Below are 22,072 nucleotides of genomic sequence, written 5' to 3'. Positions count from 1 at the left end.
AACCATGTATATTATAATTATTTAGAGTATATTATAAATTTTGGGAAAATTTTGAATAGTTTATAGTGTTAAAAATAATATTCAAATAGTTTGTTGCACGCATGACTGTTTTTTCTTATGTGTGTAGAAGATAATATGTTTGAACCATATTTTTTATATTGTAAATTATTTATAATTTTCTGAAAATTTACAGAATACTTTAAATAACTATAATTTACAGAATCATAAAAAAATTACGTGAAAATCATTCCAGTATTAAAAACAGGAATATAGTGCACCAGTACTCCAAAAAACATGGGGTGCGAATTTTCCTATATTTTTAATTTTGTTTAAAGTTTCAAGGAAAGAGGGAAAAAATATTCAATTAAAAATATATCTACTTTAATTTTTTCTCTAATATTTAATTTTAGTAAGTGAAAAAAAAAATAAAAAAACAAATAAACGTCTCTAAATAGTTTATTTAAATAAATAAAAAAGGGAAAAATATCAGTTTAGCCCTTGTATTTTTTCTGAATACGCGATTGGTTCTTGTGCTTTGTTAAATGATAATTTGGACCCTATATTTTACAAAATAGATCAAAATAGTACCCTATACCCAATTTTGATTAAAAAAAATCAAATATAATTCGCTCATCGACCACTTTCTCCACTTCTCTGGACCCATCGCATCACTAACGATCCAATAATTGATCTTATAATTGAAAATATTTTGATTAAAATCAGGTCTAGTATACTATTTTGATCCATTTTGTAAAACACATGGTCCAATTTGTCATTTAACAAAATCGGGTTTTTAGGACTCGCTCGGGTTGAGTGCCTTTAAGTATTTTTTTTAGGACTCGCTTTGCATGCCCTTAAAAGTAATTTTTTTTTTTTTTAAAATGCAGCTACAATTTTCATTTTGATTTAGAAAAAATATATCACTTTGAATGTAAAAAATGTATTATATATGTTAGATTTCTAAAATTTCAAAAGAAAATACAACAAAATAATTTTTTATTAATTACTCAAAAATATAATTTCAATATTTAGTCTACTCGGCTTACAAAATCATATTACATTATAGTTTATACTACAATCAAATTCTATCATCACCAAATATTAAACAGGAAATGTATACAATGTTAGTGAAATATATTTTTTATTCTAAAAACTTCAACTGTCAATATTGTCTAGTATTCCGCCAAAGAAATGCATCTTAATATAGATCTGCACATTATAAAAATAAAGTTCTTTAATTAATAAAAAGTTTCTCCACTAGAAAGAAAAAGTTCTTAAAATGTTGACCACTAGAAATAAAAAAACAAGAGAGGTCCACACATAATTGATCAGTGCACATCTCTAGATCTACGGATAATGTATATCCAATTTGTAAAATCCTTTATTGGCATATTTGACAATATTGACAAAATTAATTAAATGAGTAATTTCGAAAATGGGTAGTTTCCTGTTTTGTTGAAATATGTCTTTTTATAATCAGATTATTATACATATGTTAATAAAATAAATATATAATTTCCTATAAAAGAATATATTTTCTTAAATTGGAAATTATTGGTATTTTTTTTATTTTTTGATCTGATTTATTTTATGCAGAAATCGTGTACAGCTTGCAGAGATAAAATATATATAGTTTCCTTATTTATTTAGGGAAATTGGTTTAAAAACTGTCCAGGTTCAATGAATCTGTTTGAATGGATTTCCAGTCTGTTTGAACAGATTCTGACTTTCCTGTTTTGGAAGATTTTCCATTTATTGGCTTATTGGTTTCTGATCTGTTTTCCACGACCTAAAGGGATTCTAAAAAGTATATAATCATCCTTAGGTCGTTGGTTTTTTATTATCTCTCTTAGTGTATTATTTTCCAAATATTTTTCAAGTTTTAGAGAGACTTTTTATTATGTGAAGAACTTGAGTCCAGCAAGTTCTTAGTGGTTTATTACAGTGTACTTTTGTATTGTTTTCTTTGTGTTAATTGTGCAGGTTGAACACACTTGGACATTGTTCATCAAGCTTCGGGAGAAGTCTTGTTCGTGAGTCACTTTTCGGGAGGAAAAGTGCAATTGTTATGATTTGAAGGGAGTTCAAGATCTTAGCACTTCAGAAATTTGATTAGGAGTTTAGATTACAACAGTTGCGACAAATTCAAGAGGGAGTCTTTATTTGTATAAGTCAATTTGGTTTTGTAATCGTTTAGATATTCTTATAATAAATTTCATTCTCTGGGCGTGACCCCGTGGACTAGTAGCAATCTGCAAAGATTGCTAATACCACGTATAATTTCGTGTGTTCTTTACCTTATGTTCGTTTTTATCTTCTGGGGATAAAATGTTTAAACATAACTGGTTTCTGTTCAAACAGTCTCTGTGTCCGTTTAAACATTTCCGTAACAGTTCAACAATTAATTATTTAATTTGAATAATTAAGTTGGTAATCATAAAAAACGGAATTTCACAATTAATTTGGAGATCTATATAATAATTCAAACCTATAAATAAGTAGACACACACAACAATTATAAATATATATATATATATAATAGATACGAGAATTAAACTATCACTATAGGTATTCATATAGTCAAGCAGCAAACAATTTCTTGTTTGATAGTACTATTTCATAAAATATTATTCATCCAGTACATAGAGGTATTTCAAAACAGTAGCAGAATACACCAAAATCAGCAACAAAATAGACCATAAATCTACCATATTAATCCATTCAACTTAGTTAACAAAATACACCAAAAATCTGTCACAAAATTGTAATGACCCACTACTCTAGACTTTTTGGACCATTAACGAAACTATACATAAAACTTACATTTTTGCGAAAATACCATAATTTATCAGAAACTTGTAGAAACAAAGTTTACTTTCATAAAATAAGTAGGATATGGGCACCCATTGTCTTTAAAACAAAAATAACTTAAAAACTAAAAAGAGTTACATAGAAAATGCGGAAAATACATTTAAAACCATAAAAACATAAACAAGACTACATCCTCGAATCGAATAACGCTCGGCCCCTTGACTCCATTCACCATCGATACACATCCTCTAAGCGTCACGAATCTTTCCGCCTCTAAAGCTTATTTTCCTGCACATAAAACAGAAAGGAATGAGCCTAATGCCCAGCAAGGAAAAATCTAACACATAGTCATAAACATAAACATAATTTCATAATAACGTAAAGACATATCATAACACATAATTCACTTATTATAATGGCCATTATTACTTGGGGTCCCATAGACTAAACAAGCTTATGCCCATGAGATTAGTGGGGTCCTACCAGCTAAATAGGCATATGCCCACAATCTTTTTGGGGTCTTGTTAGTCAAATAGGGCATAAGCCCAAGCCTACAACAAACACATGCATAACAAATTCATAACACTAACATATCATAACATAACACATAAGATAACATAAACATAAACATATAGATTCTTGTCTATTTTCCTTACCAAAGTTACCGGGATATAATGGACTGAGTTGGGACTTTTGGAACACTCCTAAAACCATAATGAACAAGAGTGAGTTGAAAGAAGGAAAGAGATGAAATGAAAGAGAATAGGAAGACTAAACCATTAAAAGAAAATATGCTTACCACAACTTAAGTGCTTAAGAACTTGGATTCCCTAACCAAAATAAGAATGAGGTTAGGAAATTGAGTAGAAGACTAAGAGAAAGGAAACATAATACAGAAAGGAACTAGAGTTTTGGTTACCTCAAAGATTTGCAAGATCAATCTAACCTCCACCGAAATACTATAGAACTCACTTCCCAAAGTGTTTGATAAGCTTATGATGTTTAAGCTTATAGTTTTTCCCCAAACCAGGTGTTTACACTCTCACACTCACTTAACACTAGCAGCTTCTGAACTTAGAGCAAATGGTGAATAATGGCTGGGTACTAGGTCCTATTTATAGAGTTTGGAGATGAAAAGATCTTGATTTTACTTGAATAAAAATAATGGCTTTTTAGGTGAAAATCATTTGAATAATCGTTCAGCAGAGGCTGAAGACTCGTTCAAAAGATGCTGGACTTATGAAGAAGTTTGAATGGCTGAAAGGAAAAGAATTCAAAAACAATTGAACATATGCTGAAGGAGGCGATATATCGCCCCCTGTAGGCGATATATCGCCTGGGCCAGTATGCCCGAGGCGACCGTGCATCGTTTCGTGTTTTCCGTATCTACGTGCTGCGACATATCGCCCCCTATAGCTGCGATATATCGGCACTCGCTAAATATTTAAACACGAATTTACACATTTTTAGCTAAGTTTGAATGGAGTAAACAGCCTTGACTAAGCCCTCAACGTATTCAAAGCTGCTGACTGGCCCTATAACATTCAAACTTTACCCTTATTTAATTTAATCCTCCAAAATACTTAATCCTTAATTACCATTCATAACATGTGCTTAAAATCCTATTGGTTGATGTCTAAACCTTATAATATAATAAATATGATCCTTAATATCAGTCACATAATCAAACCTTAGGTTATACTTAATATTCTTAAACTATAGGTTAAACTTAGAAAATCTATAAGTACTATTATGAGTGTCCAAATAATTCCCGGTCTGAACCAAAAATCCACAGTTACAAAGATAATGCTATAAATACTATCATACTATTATCTATCTTAGCTAAGTAAAGTTCTTGGACTCAACAATTCTCCCCTACTAAAAAGAATTTCGTCCTCGAAATTTACTTATCACATAACTCCGGATACCGGCCTTGCATGTCCTCCTCCAACTCCCACGTTGCCTCGCATTCAGAACTATTGCTCCATAGGACTTTGACTATAGGAAAGCTCTTGGACCGTAACTACTTCATCCCTCTATCTAGGATGCTAACCGGTCGTTCCTCGTAACTTAAGTCTTTCTGGAGTGCTATCGTATCGTATTTGAGGACGTGAGATGGGTCTGACACATATTTGCGTAACATCGAGATGTGGAAGACGTTGTGACTATCGGCTACTGCTGGCGGTAGGGCTAGTCTATACGCAACTGTTCCCACTTTGTCCAATATCTAAAAGGACCTATGAATCGGGGACTAAGCTTGCCCTTCTTTCCGAACCGCTTGACACTTTTCATAGGAGATATCTTGATCTCCAACTTGGAATTCCACATCGCGTCGCTTGGTATCCGCATATCTTTTCTGACGGCTTTGAGCAGCCAGCATACGCTGTCTAATAAGCGTTATTGCTTCTTGAGCTTTTCTAACAGCTTCAGGCCCTACAAGATGCCTTTCTCCTACCTCGTCCCAGTGCAACGGTGATCGGCACCTTCTTCCATATAGCAACTCATAAGGTGCCATCCCGATCGTCGACTAGTAGCTGTTGTTGTACGAGAACTCGATCAGCGGTAAGTACTTGTTCCACGATCCTCCGAAATCAAGTATACACGCGCGTAGCATATCCTCTAAGATCTGAATCGTACGCTCAAACTGCCCATCTGTCTAAGGATGGAAAGTTGTACTAAGGCTTAACTTAGTACCCATATCTTTCTGTAAGTTTCTCCAAAATCTTGACGTAAATACTGATCCTCTATCTGACACTATCGTCTTGGGGATTCCATGCAATCGTACAATCTCTTGGATGTAGATGTCTGCGTATTGGTCTGCCGTGCATGAAGTTCTAACAGGCAGAAATGAGCCTACTTGGTTAGTCTATCTATTACTATCCAAGCGGAATCATGCTGCTTATTCGTCTTTGGCAGACCCGTCACGAAGTCCATGGCTATGTCGTCCCACTTCCATTCTGGTACGCTAAGCGGTTGCAATAAACCTGCAGGCCGCTGATGCTCTGCTTTCACTTGCTGGCATACCAGACACTTAGATACATACTTCGCTATCTCCTTCTTCATCCCTGGCCACCAATAGACTACCTTAATGTCATGAGTCATCTTGGTAGACCCTGGATGAGCTGAGTACGGGGTATTGTGCGTTTCTTCTAGAATCGTCTTCTTAATACTTTGATCGTCTGGCACGCATACCCGATCCTTATATCTCAACAAGCCTTGGCTAGATATTGAGAAATCTGTATTCTTGCCTTCTCTGACTGCTTCCATATGTGGTGCTAGCTGTGTCCTCATGCCTCTGACCAATCCGTATGTCCTCTAGCAGATTTGATTGAATAGACAGGTTAGCCAGCTTGCCTACAACCACTTCTATTCCGGCACTGTTAAGCTCCTGCTGTAGCGGCTTTTCTATTCCGGATAAGACTGCTAAGTTCCCATAGCTTTTCCTACTAAGCGCATCGGCAACTACATTTGCCTTCCCTGGGTGGTATAAGATTTCGCAGTCGTAATCCTTTACTAACTCCAACCACCGGCGCTGCCTCATGTTAAGCTCCTTCTGCGTAAGGAAGTATTTTAAACTCTTATGGTCCGTATAAATCTCGCACCGTTCTCCGTAAAGATAATGGCGCCAGATTTTCTATGCAACGACCACCGCTGCCAACTCCATATCGTGAGTTGGATAGCGTTGTTCATACTCCTTCAACTGACGTGAGTCGTAGGCTATCACCTTGTCATTTTGCATCAACACGCATCCCAATCCTAGCTTTGATGCATTGCATTAGACAACGAACTTATCGTCGGGTGTTGGTACACTAAGTACTGGTGTTGAGCAAAGCTTATCCTTAAGTAACTGGAAGCTTTCCTCACACTTATCATTCCAGTTAAACTTTTGTTGCTTCCGGGTCAGGTTGGTGAGTGGAGTGGCTATCTTAAAAAAACCTTCTACGACTTTCTATAATAACCTGCTAGCCCTAAGAAGCTTCTTACTTCCGACGCGTTCTTTGGGCTAGGCCAATCCTTCACGGCCTCTACCTTTGATGGATCTACTGCAACTCCGTCTTTCGATATGATGTGCCCGAGGAATCGCCACTTGCGAAAGCCAAAATTCGCATTTCTTGAACTTGGCGTAGAGTTGATGCTCCTTCAATCGCGTCAAAATCATCCTCAAATGTTCCTCGTGCTCTACTTCATCCTTGGAGTAAATTAAAATGTCGTCGATGAACACAACGACGAATTTATCCAAGTAGTCTTTGAAGACCCTATTCATTAAGTCCTTAAACGCGGCTGGCGCGTTAGTAAGACCAAAAGACATAACCAAGAACTCGTAGTGTCCATAACGAGTCCTAAAGGCTGTCTTAGGAATATCTTCTCCCTTTACCTTGAGCTGATGATACCCGGTCCGTACATCGATCTTAGAAAATACAGTCGCGCCTCAGAGTTGATCAAACAAATCATCAATTCGAGGTAGCGGGTACTTATTCTTAATCGTTACTTTGTTCAGCTCATGATAGTCTATGCACATCCGCATACTTCCGTCCTTCTTCTTCACGAATAGTACCGAAGCTCCCCATGGTGAATGGCTTGGCCTAAGTCTAGGAGTTCTTGTAGCTGCGTCTTTAACTCCTTGAGTTCCGTGGGTGCCATCCGGTATGGTGCCTTAGAGATAGGCTCGGTGCCTGGTACTAATTCTATCGTGAAGTCTATTTCTTGATTTGGCGGCAATCCTGGCAAGTCATCGGGAAAAACTTCTGGAAATTCTTGTATAACTCGAACATCTCTAACTTTAAGTGGCGTCTCCCTTTCCACGTTCGTGATGCTGGCTAAGAACGCTTGACCTCCTTTCTCTAACCCTTGTTGAGTTTTGAGGGATGACACTAACGGGGTGCGTAGTCCTGAAGCTTGTCCCATGAAGCATCGTCTCTGGCCGTCAGGAGTTTCAAACATCACCTTCTTGCGTTTGCAGTCGATCATTGCGCCATGCCGTGCTAGCCGATCCATGCCTAGTATTACGTCGAAGTCCTTGATCACTAGCTCCATCAGGTCTCCTTCTAGTTCTATGTCCTCAATGTTGATCGGTACGCCTCGTACTATTCGTGATGATAGAACTACTTTGCCTGAAGGCAACTCGGTTACAAACCTAGTTCTAAATCTTTCACTAGGTTTGTCTAGTTTTTCTATCATTCCTAACGAGATATACGAGTATACTGCTACCAATCAAGCGATACTAGAACATATACTATCGAGGATAGGATCTGACCTGTAAATCCTTGTTACTAGCATGGGTTCCTCCTTGGGTCAATGCAAAGACTTTGGTCTGGAACCATCGTTTAATCCTTCTTCTCCTTACTAACATCAATCCTTTCTACTTCTATTGCCGTTTCTAGAACATTGGCATAGGTAGTGGTTCCCAGTTTTGCTAACTTAACCCCTAATTCCATCTTTGGTCTAAGTCCTCTGACGAACTTGATCAACCTCGTAAAGTCGGTTGGGACCAACTCTGGTGCAAACTTGACTAATCTGTTGAACTGACGAGCATATTGTTCTACCATTAGCGATGACTGCCGAGGTGTAATACTTCTTGTGGAACGGCTCCACAAATCTTGTCCATATCATGGTGGTGACATCGTTAGTCTGCTGAACTAAGTCCCACCATATTCTGGCATCCTTCCTGAGTAATGATGAGACGCAGGATATGCGGTCCGTATTACTGAGGTTCATGTGCATAAGAATTGGTTTTACATTCCTTAGCCACTCTTCTGCCTCAAAGGGGTCTATAGTCCCTTCGAAGTTTGGAGCGTGCTGCTTGCGGAACTTCTCATACACTGACTCCATATTCGGTACTGGAGGTGGCGCATATTTCATCATTGGCCATCCCCCATATGGACCAACTTGTTGGGGTGCTAGGGCCATTTGTTGTAGCTGCGGTTGCGGCGAAGACTGAGGCTGAGTCTGCGCCTGTTGACGTTGTTGCTGCAAGAGTTCCTCGACTTGTTGTCGCCGTCTAGCAATTTCCGCGGTGTTGTCAGCTGGCGGTGTCGGCGCGTTGCGGCTAGTAGTAGCACACACTCCTCTTCTGCGAACCGGAGGGCATCATTGGTCGTTGGAACAACGTTGGAGGCGTTTCCGTTGGTGCGTGCAGATCTTCGGAGCGACATCTTCACCAAAAGTTCTAACAGTCGAGAACTTGTTAGAACTTACCCTAATAGGCTCTAAGGCAAAAACTTATTCTAAAACAAACATATCTCGGACCTATTTATTATGACTTCTTATGAAAAATTATATAGGTCTTTATTTATTATTAGAGTGGGTTTCTATACTTAGAAAAACAAGTCATCTTTATTTTCTAGGTGTGTTTCTAATCATCCTATATGACTTAATTCTCAGGCTCGAAACTTATCTTTGTTCCAAAGTTAACCATATTGAGGGAGGGCTGGGATCAGTAAAATCGTTCCCACTACTAAGGCCCCCTAACTCTCAATAAAGAAACTTGGTTCATTGATTTGTATCCACCCTCACTGAACTTAGTCATTATTTATTTTATTTATTACTTATTATGATTGCGAAAATAGAATCAAACTCATACATGATGATAAAATAACATGAAATTAATTTGGAAAAAATAATTTTCATTTATTACAATCATAAATAAAGAAAGAAATAAAACAAATAATGAAAACTATTATTCTAAAAATCGGGATCTTCTACATCCGATCCTTCATCTAGCATATCATCATCTATCTCCTTATAATCATCATTGTCTTGAGCCTCAAAATTTCCTCGGGGAAGATTCAAGAAGATTCTATGTTGTTGCTCATTAGTGAATTGAAACTCTAAATCATAGGTGAACTTAAGTATGAGAGAATAATATCTTAGGGCTGCTTGTAAGTCATCATCATTATTTATATTCTCCCATATTTCTTCTAAAGTTAAAATTGCTGAAGGAAAATCTTTTAAAAGCCTAATTACTAGGACATATTGTTCTACAGCTCTCATCATGATTTGCTTAGACTCTTGAAGGTGACCTATCTCTTTGTGGAACAAGATCAATCTTCGAGTGATCTTTTCTAGTGCTCCTACGGTGTTTCTTGGCTCCCTTATTCTTTTTAAAGCCTTAATGGCTCAGATATCCTCATTGCTTAAAGCTCCGTTCATTCTTAACTGAAAACATAAACACTAAAAGTGTTAGCTATACACATAAGTAACATAACTAGTAACTTAAACACTTACTTGGCGGTCAGATTCTGAGCTTCGAGCGTGTGTATCGAGGAGAACTTCATGCGAAGGAACCGTTGCTCTGATACCAACTGTAATGACCCACTACTCTAGACTTTTTGGACCATTAACGAAACTATACATAAAACTTACATTTTTGCGAAAATACCATAATTTATCAGAAACTTGTAGAAACAAAGTTTACTTTCATAAAATAAGTAGGATATGGGCACCCATTGTCTTTAAAACAAAAATAACTTAAAAACTAAAAAGAGTTACATAGAAAATGCGGAAAATACATTTAAAACCATAAAAACATAAACAAGACTACATCCTCGAATCGAATAACGCTCGGCTCCTTGACTCCATTCACCATCGATACACATCCTCTAAGCGTCACGAATCTTTCCGCCTCTAAAGCTTATTTTCCTGCACATAAAACAGAAAGGAATGAGCCTAATGCCCAGCAAGGAAAAATCTAACACATAGTCATAAACATAAACATAATTTCATAATAACGTAAAGACATATCATAACACATAATTCACTTATTATAATGGCCATTATTACTTGGGGTCCCATAGACTAAACAAGCTTATGCCCATGAGATTAGTGGGGTCCTACCAGCTAAATAGGCATATGCCCACAATCTTTTTGGGGTCTTGTTAGTCAAATAGGGCATAAGCCCAAGCCTACAACAAACACATGCATAACAAATTCATAACACTAACATATCATAACATAACACATAAGATAACATAAACATAAACATATAGATTCTTGTCTATTTTCCTTACCAAAGTTACCGGGATATAATGGACTGAGTTGGGACTTTTGGAACACTCCTAAAACCATAATGAACAAGAGTGAGTTGAAAGAAGGAAAGAGATGAAATGAAAGAGAATAGGAAGACTAAACCATTAAAAGAAAATATGCTTACCACAACTTAAGTGCTTAAGAACTTGGATTCCCTAACCAAAATAAGAATGAGGTTAGGAAATTGAGTAGAAGACTAAGAGAAAGGAAACATAATACAGAAAGGAACTAGAGTTTTGGTTACCTCAAAGATTTGCAAGATCAATCTAACCTCCACCGAAATACTATAGAACTCACTTCCCAAAGTGTTTGATAAGCTTATGATGTTTAAGCTTATAGTTTTTCCCCAAACCAGGTGTTTACACTCTCACACTCACTTAACACTAGCAGCTTCTGAACTTAGAGCAAATGGTGAATAATGGCTGGGTACTAGGTCCTATTTATAGAGTTTGGAGATGAAAAGATCTTGATTTTACTTGAATAAAAATAATGGCTTTTTAGGTGAAAATCATTTGAATAATCGTTCAGCAGAGGCTGAAGACTCGTTCAAAAGATGCTGGACTTATGAAGAAGTTTGAATGGCTGAAAGGAAAAGAATTAAAAAACAATTGAACATATGCTGAAGGAGGCGATATATCGCCCCCTGTAGGCGATATATCGCCTGGGCCAGTATGCCCGAGGCGACCGTGCATCGTTTCGTGTTTTCCGTATCTACGTGCTGCGACATATCGCCCCCTATAGCTGCGATATATCGGCACTCGCTGAATATTTAAACACGAATTTACACATTTTTAGCTAAGTTTGAATGGAGTAAACAGCCTTGACTAAGCCCTCAACGTATTCAAAGCTGCTGACTGGCCCTATAACATTCAAACTTTACCCTTATTTAATTTAATCCTCCAAAATACTTAATCCTTAATTACCATTCATAACATGTGCTTAAAATCCTATTGGTTGATGTCTAAACCTTATAATATAATAAATATGATCCTTAATATCAGTCACATAATCAAACCTTAGGTTATACTTAATATTCTTAAACTATAGGTTAAACTTAGAAAATCTATAAGTACTATTATGAGTGTCCAAATAATTCCCGGTCTGAACCAAAAATCCACAGTTACAAAGATAATGCTATAAATACTATCATACTATTATCTATCTTAGCTAAGTAAAGTTCTTGGACTCAACAAAAATACACCAAAAAAACCAGTAGCACAATACAAAATACATACCATTAAAACAATAGCAAAATATACCATTAAAACTCTGGATCACAAAATCATGCTCCAATCTTTGACAGACCTCAGTTAGTCTCCATTGCACAATAGCAAACTACACCAAAAGCATCAGCAAAATAGACCATAAATCAATCATATTAATCCATTCAAACCGGTTGCAAAATGCACCAAAATCCAGTCAAGAAATATACCAAAAACTAGTAGAAAAATACAAGTAGTAGTCATTAAAGAAGCAGCAAAATAGACCATAAACATACCAAAATCCAGTCACAACATACACCAAAAACCAGTAGTGAATAAGGATGAGGGGTTCAATTAACAAAATCAAACAACATATCCCCTAATTTACTAGCCTAGCAAACTATCACAATCAACACAAACAATTCAAACAAATCAAACAACACAGGTTTTCATCCATATATCATCGCAGCACACAAAATTCTCAGAACCTACATCACTAAGACATGCAAGTTTTCAACATTCCGTTATCACCGCAGCACACATAATTCTCATAACCTAACTCACTACGGATGAATATCTAAGATATCCAAACTCCACTAAAGTTATACAATTTATATTAAAAATTGTGAAAGATTTAAAATAAGAAAAATCAAATACAACATATCTCTTGCAAGTCAAGTACCAATCCAATGATTTAAGATCAAATTATATTATAGCTCATAGGAGACAAAGACTCGAAAACTTAAACCAATAAATCTTAAATTACATGGTAAACTATCTCAAAAGGTTTTAGTTTTATCTTTAAATCTGTACTTTAAATAACTATCTCAAAAGCTCTAAAGTAAGGACAAAATTTCCACACTATGTTCCCTTATCTAATACATACTTTCTTGGCTGTATGAAACAATGCAACAAACATTTTGGGTGCATTTAGCTTTTATATTTAAATCTGTCCATTTATAAACTATCTCAAAACTAGGACACCAGAGCAAGACTCAATTGGACAAAATGAATCATCATAATATAAGCTTAAATTGAGGAAAACAAATGTTGATTTAGAGATGGAGGGCAGTGAGATCTTCAATGGAAAAAAAACAGAATAACAATTATAAAAAATGAAGAGTCTCCATTCTGTGCATGAAATTCATATGCGATATAGCAAAACTCGGGACAAACGTAATAGGTATGGAAACTCAGAAGGAGGACCAAACGAAGTCCAAGGGCTGGCTATGGTGGCTACTCGTGCTGGTGCTAGCAGATATGGTGTTCGCGGCAGTTGCGCTCACTCTTTTGGATAATTTCAAACACTCCAAGTCAAGTGGCGGCGTACCGGATCACCCGGGTCCTATTGTTACCAAATATGCAAACGCTCTTGAAATGGCTATGCAATTCTTCGATATTAAAAAATGTAAGCAAAGATACATAATACACACACATCACTAACATTACCCTTAATTTTCTTTAACGTTTGAGTAATGTTTTTGTACCTGGTAAGCTTGAGAATAACAGGATTGAGAGATGGAGGGCAGTGAGATTGAGAGATCCTTTTTCACCAAAATAAAAGAAAGAAAGAAAGAAACAGAAAAGAAATTAAAATATAAAATAAAAAAGCAATCTCCATACCTAAGTGACTGAGAGAGGGAATGGACTGAGAAAATGCCCAGCCCCTGCACCGTCGAGCCCAGCCCTCGAGCCACCAATCGTTGCTGTCGAGCCCAGCCCCAAGCCCCCTGCCGCCGTACAGCCCGACCCCCTGCCGCTGTACAGCCTTCTCCTTTTCTTCTTGTGGTTTTGTGCTGCTGAGAAAAGAAAATGAAACCTAGGATTGTATCTATTATGATAAGCTATTTGTGGTAAGACAAAAAATAAAATTGGGACACCTATATAAATATTTTTATACTCATTAGTTGTTCAATAAAATGTGTTAGTGCAGTGTTAAAACGTACTTGACTTGGAGGATGGTGGTTCGAAATTGGCTAACTCCATTATACTTTTTTTTTAATTTAAATTGTAAATATTATGGGTGTGTTTGGTAAAATTTTTGTTTTTAAATTTTTAAACACAAAAATAAAAATATGTTTGGTAACTATTTTTGTTTGATAACTTGTGTGACTGAAATAAATCCACAAATGTGACTGAAATAAATCCCCAAATGTGTATTTTGACCCTATATTTTTTTTTTAAAAATAGTGTTTTTATGCTTTTTTACTTAACAATTTTAAGGACTTATTTTGGGAGTCCTTAATACTATTTTAGGACTCGCAAATCGAGTCCTTAAAAGTTATCATTCTTAATTTTTCAACCCAGGTTTTGTTAGGACTCACAAAGCGAGTCCTTAAAGAGTATTAAGGACCCCCAAAGCAAGTCCTTAAAATTGTTAAGTAAAACACTTATTTTTTAGCCCAGATTTTTTTAGGACACTCATTGCGAGTCCTAAATTGTGTTTTTCCAGGACTCTCAATGAGTATCCTAAAAACTCCATAAGCATTTTTAAGGACTTACATTTAGGTACGTGTCCTAAATAGTATCCCCATAAATGATATTTTGTAGTAGTGCTAATTCATAAAAATTGATTGTATTTTTATTTGTTAATTTTGAAAATACTCGAAACTAATGGTCAATTAAATTTTCATTACCCAAAAAATAAATAAATTTTCATTAACTAAAACATTTCTCCTAAAACTAATGTTCAAGGATAACATTAAAAAATTTATTATAAGAAAAATACTACAGTTACGACATTAATACAAATATGAAGTCCACATGATAAATTAATGTTAATATTGTATAAATATATAGGGGAATTCTGCTATAGGGGCTTCACTTTAAGCCCTATCGGTAGGGCTCTCAGTGTTTACAACCCGTGAATAGTTTTCGGCGCAATTTTTTTTTATGACCGTGTATATTGTAGCTATTTAGAGCATCCTGCAAATTTTCAGAAAATTCCGAATAGTTTACAGTACCGAAAACTAGGTTCAAACATGTTGTTGCACGCGCATAAAAAACATGTTGTTTTCGGAAAATTCTGAATAGTTTACAGTACCGAAAACTAGGTTCAAACATGTTGTTTTCCACGCGCATAAAAAAAATTAGTCACGCGTGCAACAACATGTTTGAACCTAGTTTTCGGTACTGTAAACTATTCGGAATTTTCTGAAAATTTGCAGGATGCTCTAAATAGCTACAATATACACGGTCATAAAAAAAAATCGCGCCGAAAACTATTCACAGGTTGTAAACACTGAGAGTCCTACCGGTAGGGCTTAAAGTGAAGCCTCTATAGGAGAATTCCCTTATATATATATATAAAAATATATATATATTATGAAAACATACATAATTTAATGTTAATGTTGTAATGCTCAACAATAATATTTAAAAGAATATTAGTGTGAGTATCTAACACCACTTAATCAACATACGACAATTAATGTAATTTAATATTAAATTTAACATATTTTTAGAATATGTTAGATCTCATATTAAATTATATCACATTGTGGTAGATTATCATATAGTGTCCTATAATATGGATAAATTTAATATAGGGAAAATTTTTGAGGTATTATGCATATCCTATATTTATTCTCTATACAAACTTTAATAATTATTATAAAAATATGTCTTCCAACCAGATTTTACAAATTTGCCCCTCACACAATTTCTATCATCTTCTGGGCGCACTTTTATCCATATTTATAATTGTTAATTAATATTTCTAAAAATAAATTTTGATTTTTCAAATTTTTGGAAGGTTTACCTGATAAAAAAAATGTATTTATTATGAAAATATAATATTGTAAACTTTTCATTTTTCAAATACATGTCAATCTATATATATATATGAGAGCTTCAAGGAGATGATGTGGCATTTTAAAATTACTCCAAACTATTTTTTCTATTTTCTCCTTTAATCTAATTTTTTTATTTATTTTTATTATTAAATTATTTCAACTTTATTTTTTTTAATATTTAAATAAGATATTTTTTAATTAAATACCTAATAAACTAACAAAAAATAAAATAAAACAAAAACTACATTAAACGTTATTTTTTAGATATTTAAATAAGATATTTTTTGAATTAAATACCTAATAAACTAACAAAAAATAAAATAATAAAAAAACTACAAATATATACTACATAATATACTAATAAAATAAAATCTTTGAAGCGGTATGTAAAAAATTATATGGTGTGATGATATATAGTTAGTTTGGAAAAAAAAATGTAATGCCCCGAATTCTCCGTTGTGTTTAACGGCGTGAACAGTAGGCCGGGAGGGCCATATTTGCTTAACTATGTTATTAATTGATTAAATGCATGTATATGTTGATTATATTATTATATGATGTGAAATGCATGCATGTGAGTCCATATCTCTTTATACAGGGGTGTGATGGTAATTTGGCCCGTTAAGGGTAAATTGATTATTTATTCGCATGTTGGTGATATAATTTGAGACCACATTATAATGTGGGTTTGTTCGAGCTATTTGGCATGAGACGATCAAGGAATGTTAGATATCGGTTTGGTCATAACGGGCTTAAGCTCGGGGCTCGGGGTGAGTCTCGGGGTGTTTTAATGATTAGAGTGTTACCAGGGATTAAAGGGTAACGGGATGTGAATTATTGGTGTTTGAGGATGTTGAGATTAGCGGGAACTGGGAAGCGTTAATTATGATTAACGGTATAGGTGGAAAGTACCAAAATTGCCCTTGGGTTGGCTTTAGAGACTTTTAAAGACCTAGGGGTATTTTAGTCTTTTGGCTTGGATATATGTTAAGCTTGGAAGGCTGTGGATAAAACAGAGTAAAAACAGAAGCCTTTCTTTCTCTTCCCGTACCATCTTCTTGCTTCTTCTTCCTTGTGAGTTTTGTGAATTTGTTGAAGGTTTGAGCTTGGGAGCAAAGCCTTGGTACTTTGGGAGAGTGTTCCATTGTGGAAGAGCACCATAACCTGAACTTGAGGTAAGTTTTTAGCCCTTAGTTTCCATGCTTGCTCTGTTTTCGTTTTAGGAATTCAGCTTTAGAATTTGATGTGGGAAGTGAGGATTAAAGGGAGTTTTCATGTTGTTTTTGATTGGGGTTTGATGAGGGTGAGCTATGTGTGTTATTTGGGGGTTTAATTGTGTGTTTGGAAGAAGTTTAGAGAGGGTTTGAAGGGCTGGTTTGAGAGGAAAGAGCTTAGGGGAGAAAACTGGTTCGTGTGGCCGACTTAGCCATTCTGGGCTGAGCGCCGCGGCGCAGCAGAGGAGCGCCGCGGCCCTTGGCGTCTGGCAGGGGAGGCCCCTTCTGGCTGAAGGGCGCGCCGCGGCGCAGCAGGGGAGGGTCGCGGCCCTTAAGGTCAATTTTGCCAAAAAGGTGTTTTTAGCATGGGGATTCAAACCTAAGGTCTCGGGATTGAACCTACTACCCGGTTGAGTAGTGTTTAAGGTCCCGGAGGTTAGGTTTTGGTTTGGGAACCTTTTATTATTCATTTTATTGATGGAATCCCATAATTTGGTTATGACCAGGTAACCGCTAAAGGACCAAAAAGTCGATCGTTCTCAGGGTCACTCTTTTATTTGCTCTTGCTCGAACCGGAGGTAAGAAAACTGCACCCCAAGTGCGACATGCATGGATATTTGTAAGGCATGTTGATTGTGTAATATGGATACGGATTGAATATGGATGCTTAGCGTATGTTGTTCGCTTGTGCATAGCACTGACTTATTAGTCAGGTTCGGCGGTGATATTGGACACTGGTCACTTAGCGCTGACTTATAAGTCAAGGATGGACTTAGCGTGGTTCACGCAAGCCAATAGAGATTAGATCTAATCGACTATTAGCATTGAATGACTCAAGGAGCATTAATGCCTGACCGACCCTGAGGGTCGATGAACAAACAGAGCTTGGAGGCTGGTGGCTTACCTAGCAGCCACTCTCCCACTGGAAAGCATGTGTTATTCATTTGTTTGAAAGCTTTACGTTCAGTGTGATTATAATGATAATCATTTGATAATGTTTATGAAAAGTGTTATGTTTTCTTGCTGGGCTTTGGCTCATGGGTGCTATGTGGTGCAGGTAAAGGGAAAGAAAAGCTCACCTAGCCTTGAGTGGAGAGCTGATGTGGTGGTGTGTACATATGCGGCCGCTTGACCGCCACGGTCATGGTGTTCTCAGAGGAACTAGGGGGTTTACCCTATTTTTGCCGCTTAGGTCGGCGGGATTGTAAATTTAAAACTGTAATGACCATTTTGTACTGAGAACCACTTGTAAATGTTTTGTTTAGCTCTGCAGAGCAGTTTGTAATAAAATCTCCATTTCCTTTTTATTGGTTTTACACCTTAACCTGTTAATTACACTTAGAGCACGTTTTTGACCAAAGGACTCGGGTAACGAGTCAAATTTCCGGTCCACCGTTCACCGTAACTGTTCTGGGGTAGCCAGGGCGTTACAACTTGGTATCAGAGCAATGCCAAGGTTAAGGTTCCTGTAGACTGGCTGGGCATGTACACACATCACTGAAGTCAAGCTCGACTCTTGGTTTGGTAACTCTTTACGTAGTTATGTGCATAACTGCCTAAATGTGGTGCAAATGCTTTACCTGTATGTGTGAGATATCATGAACTATTATATGATACATGCTGAGTGCTGAGTGCCATAAACATGTATCTGTTTGTGCATATTGAATGACTGTGGAATATGATAATTGTCTGCTTGTTCTTGGACCGTGAGGCGGCAAGAGGTTTAGTTATTACTACCTGACTGGCCGTATTGGTTATTATTGTTTCAGTAAGGTATCAGTGACAGGATAAACCCAGAACAGACAGACACTACAGCTGGCCAGAGTGGTCAGGGTTAGAATAACGACAACAGCCAGGGTCAAGAGAATGACCATTCCCAGATTCCACAGCCAGTACCTGCAAACTGGCAGCAGTTGTTTAGTGATTTGCAGGCTATAGTGTTGAAGCAAGGGGAGGAGCTTCGTCTCCTGAGGCAGCAGCAAGTGCCTGCAGTGGTTAATGTACCAGAGGCACCTTCTGTGTCAGTGCCAGTTATTGGGCAGCAGTCTGGGGTTGAAAACAGATTGGAACCTCTTTATGAGCGGTTCAGGAAACAGCAACCTCCAGTTTTTGAAGGCAGCGCTGATCCTATCAAAGCTGAACAATGGATGAGCATGCTTAACACTATCCTTGACTTTATGAAGGTAGTGGGTAGTGAGAGGATGGCTTGTGCTGCCTATATGTTTCGGGAAGATGCCCGGATATGGTGGGAAGTGGTTGGTCAGACCGAAGATGTTAATCTCCTGAGCTGGGAGGAATTTCAGACTTTGTTTAATGAGAAGTACTATAATGATGCTATAAGAGCGGCGAAGGCCGATGAGTTTATGAGGCTACTTCAGGGAAGCTTATCAGTTACTGAATATGCCTTAAGCTTATCAGTTATCACTCAAGGAGATAATGTGACACTCTAAAACACTCTATCTATTTTCTCCTTTAATCTAATTTATATTCATTTTATAGATTATAATAATATAGTAATTTAAAAAATTGTAAGTAGTTACATATTTTTTAATTTTAAATAAGATATTTACAATATATTATTATTAACTCTATCTATTTTACACATTTAAAAAACTAAATTGCTCCAAAACACTTTATCTATTTTCTCATTTGATTTAATTTTTTTATTTATTTTATAGATTATAATAATATAGTAATTCAAAAAAAATGTAAGTAGTTACATCTTTTTTTAAATTTAAATAAGATATTTACAAGATATTATTATTTACTTTATATATTTTAATCGTTTAAAAAACTAAAATTTCTCCAAAGCACTCTATTTATTTTCTCCTTTAATCTAATTTTTTATTCATTTTATAAATTATAATAATGTAGTAATTTAAAAAAAAAAATGTACCATACACGTTTTAAAAATCATGTAGTTACATATTTTTTAAAATTTAAATAAGATATTTACAAGATATATTATTTACTCTATCTATTTTACACATTTAAAAAATATAGTAATAAAAAAAACGTAACTACTAACTACGCCTATATATAAATTAATACATTAAAAATATATATTTTATAAATTAATGAAGTAATATATTTTACGTAAATATTGTTTTATTTTAGATATATGTGTTTTAAAAATGTAGTTTAAAAATAGCATATATCTATAGATAAAAAAAACATAAAGAGTTATTAATTAATACTTAAATATCTAAGTTTTTAAAAAAAATAAAAAATAAAAAGGTAAAATTTCAAATTCCAAACCAAAATATATTAACAATTAAAAATATCAATAAATATACACATCAATATATATACACATAATATTAACTTGATTAAAAATTTATTTAAAGAGCTGTTAAAACGTAAAAAAATTCAAATTCAAATTCAAAACCAAAATATCTTAACAATTAAAAATATCAATACATATAAACATAATATTAATTTGCTTAAGCATTTATGTAGCTTCATGACTTGGCTCTCAATTAGTCAAGTGAGTAATAATCAATAATTTAAGTTTCAAGGTATTAAATCTCACTCTCACTCTCTCTCTCTCTATATATATATGAATATATGTGTATATATATAAATTGTATATCTAAAATTGTTAGTTTATGTATATATATCATATTAGTATATAACAAATATATGTTGATGCCGATTTTCGTCAACTTAAAATGTAGAGCAGTTAAACAATAAGAGCTATGGCGCAGATGAATAATATGGTAGAACAACAAGAATTTTACGTGGTTCAGCAATTAATTCTGCCTAGTCCACGAGTCTATTTAATTAAGACTTGGAGTTTTCTGGAAATCCTTCAGGGATGAATTCTCCAGAATTTCTCTCTGTATATCAAAAGATCCTTCCTTTACAAATGTTCATGAACTCTCTATTTATAGAGAGTTTTCAGAGTTCATTCCCACATATTTCGGGAAGATACTTCTGCTTATTAATTAAAATAATGATATTAAATATTGTAACTCCTATATACAAGGAAACGTCCCCTGAAGACCAGGGGCGAATAACAGACTTGTTAATATCCCTTTAATGTTGGGATGTTACAACAATAAATATATTTAAATGCATGGAACGCGTTACATCAGACGACCCATTAAATCTTTTGAGGTTGGCAATCAGCATCATGTCGGTCCAGGTCTATAGATAAGTTACGAACTAGCCGCCTTACTCCAAGACCAGCTCGGAGCGGGTAGATACCAGCGAGGTTGTTACATTTCGAGCTTGTACTCCTGTTAAGCTCGGGCTACTTGATCCGAAGACACCCGACAATAGATATGCCCCGATGCTAAATTCTTTCAAGCTCAGAAAGAACTTTGAGGTTACATGTCTTCGAGGTTGCCATCTTGATTCGAGGGTTTGACATCTGGGCCACGAACTTGCGTTTTAGATATCTCGAGCCCACACTTGACGAGTCCAGCTTTCGAGATCACAATCTCAGGTCTCGAAATCTGGGTGTAACATTTTGCCCCCTCAAAAGTATTGGTTTGAATCCTATGAGAATGAAACTTTTGAACTACTTTCTTCGGGAACCGTTCCGTCATACACTCGAGTATGGACACGTGTCAGTTGGGTATTGCTCACTCAAGGTACTTGAGTGCCCTGAAACTCTACCCATGTCTATCCGCCTGCCTTCCTTTTGGGTACTATCATTTCACTAGTCCCTGGCCGTTAGATCTGATACAGAATCTGGCCAATGGCCCAGATTGGTTCAACATTTAACATGCCCGTGGACCTATAAATAAGTTTCTGGTTATCTTCTCCATTTTTCCTTCACATTCAAACTTTCAGAAAGAAAAAACCAGAGCCTTTCTTGTCCAGTTCTTGCATGTTCTCCAAGCCAAGAAGACAAAACAACGATGGACTTTTTGACTCAGTGAGATCGCACTTGCAACCACTCATTCAATCATCCATTTCTCTGTTTCCACCGATCACATTGTGTAAGTTTTCGGTTCATGGCTTCTTTGCGTTATATATAAATTTTTTTTCCTTCATGTATGTGTTAGAGAATATATAT

The sequence above is a fragment of the Humulus lupulus genome, chromosome 9, assembly GCF_963169125.1.
Source record: "Humulus lupulus chromosome 9, drHumLupu1.1, whole genome shotgun sequence".
NCBI lineage: Eukaryota > Viridiplantae > Streptophyta > Magnoliopsida > Rosales > Cannabaceae > Humulus > Humulus lupulus.
Note: the sequence above shows the minus strand (reverse complement) of the source record.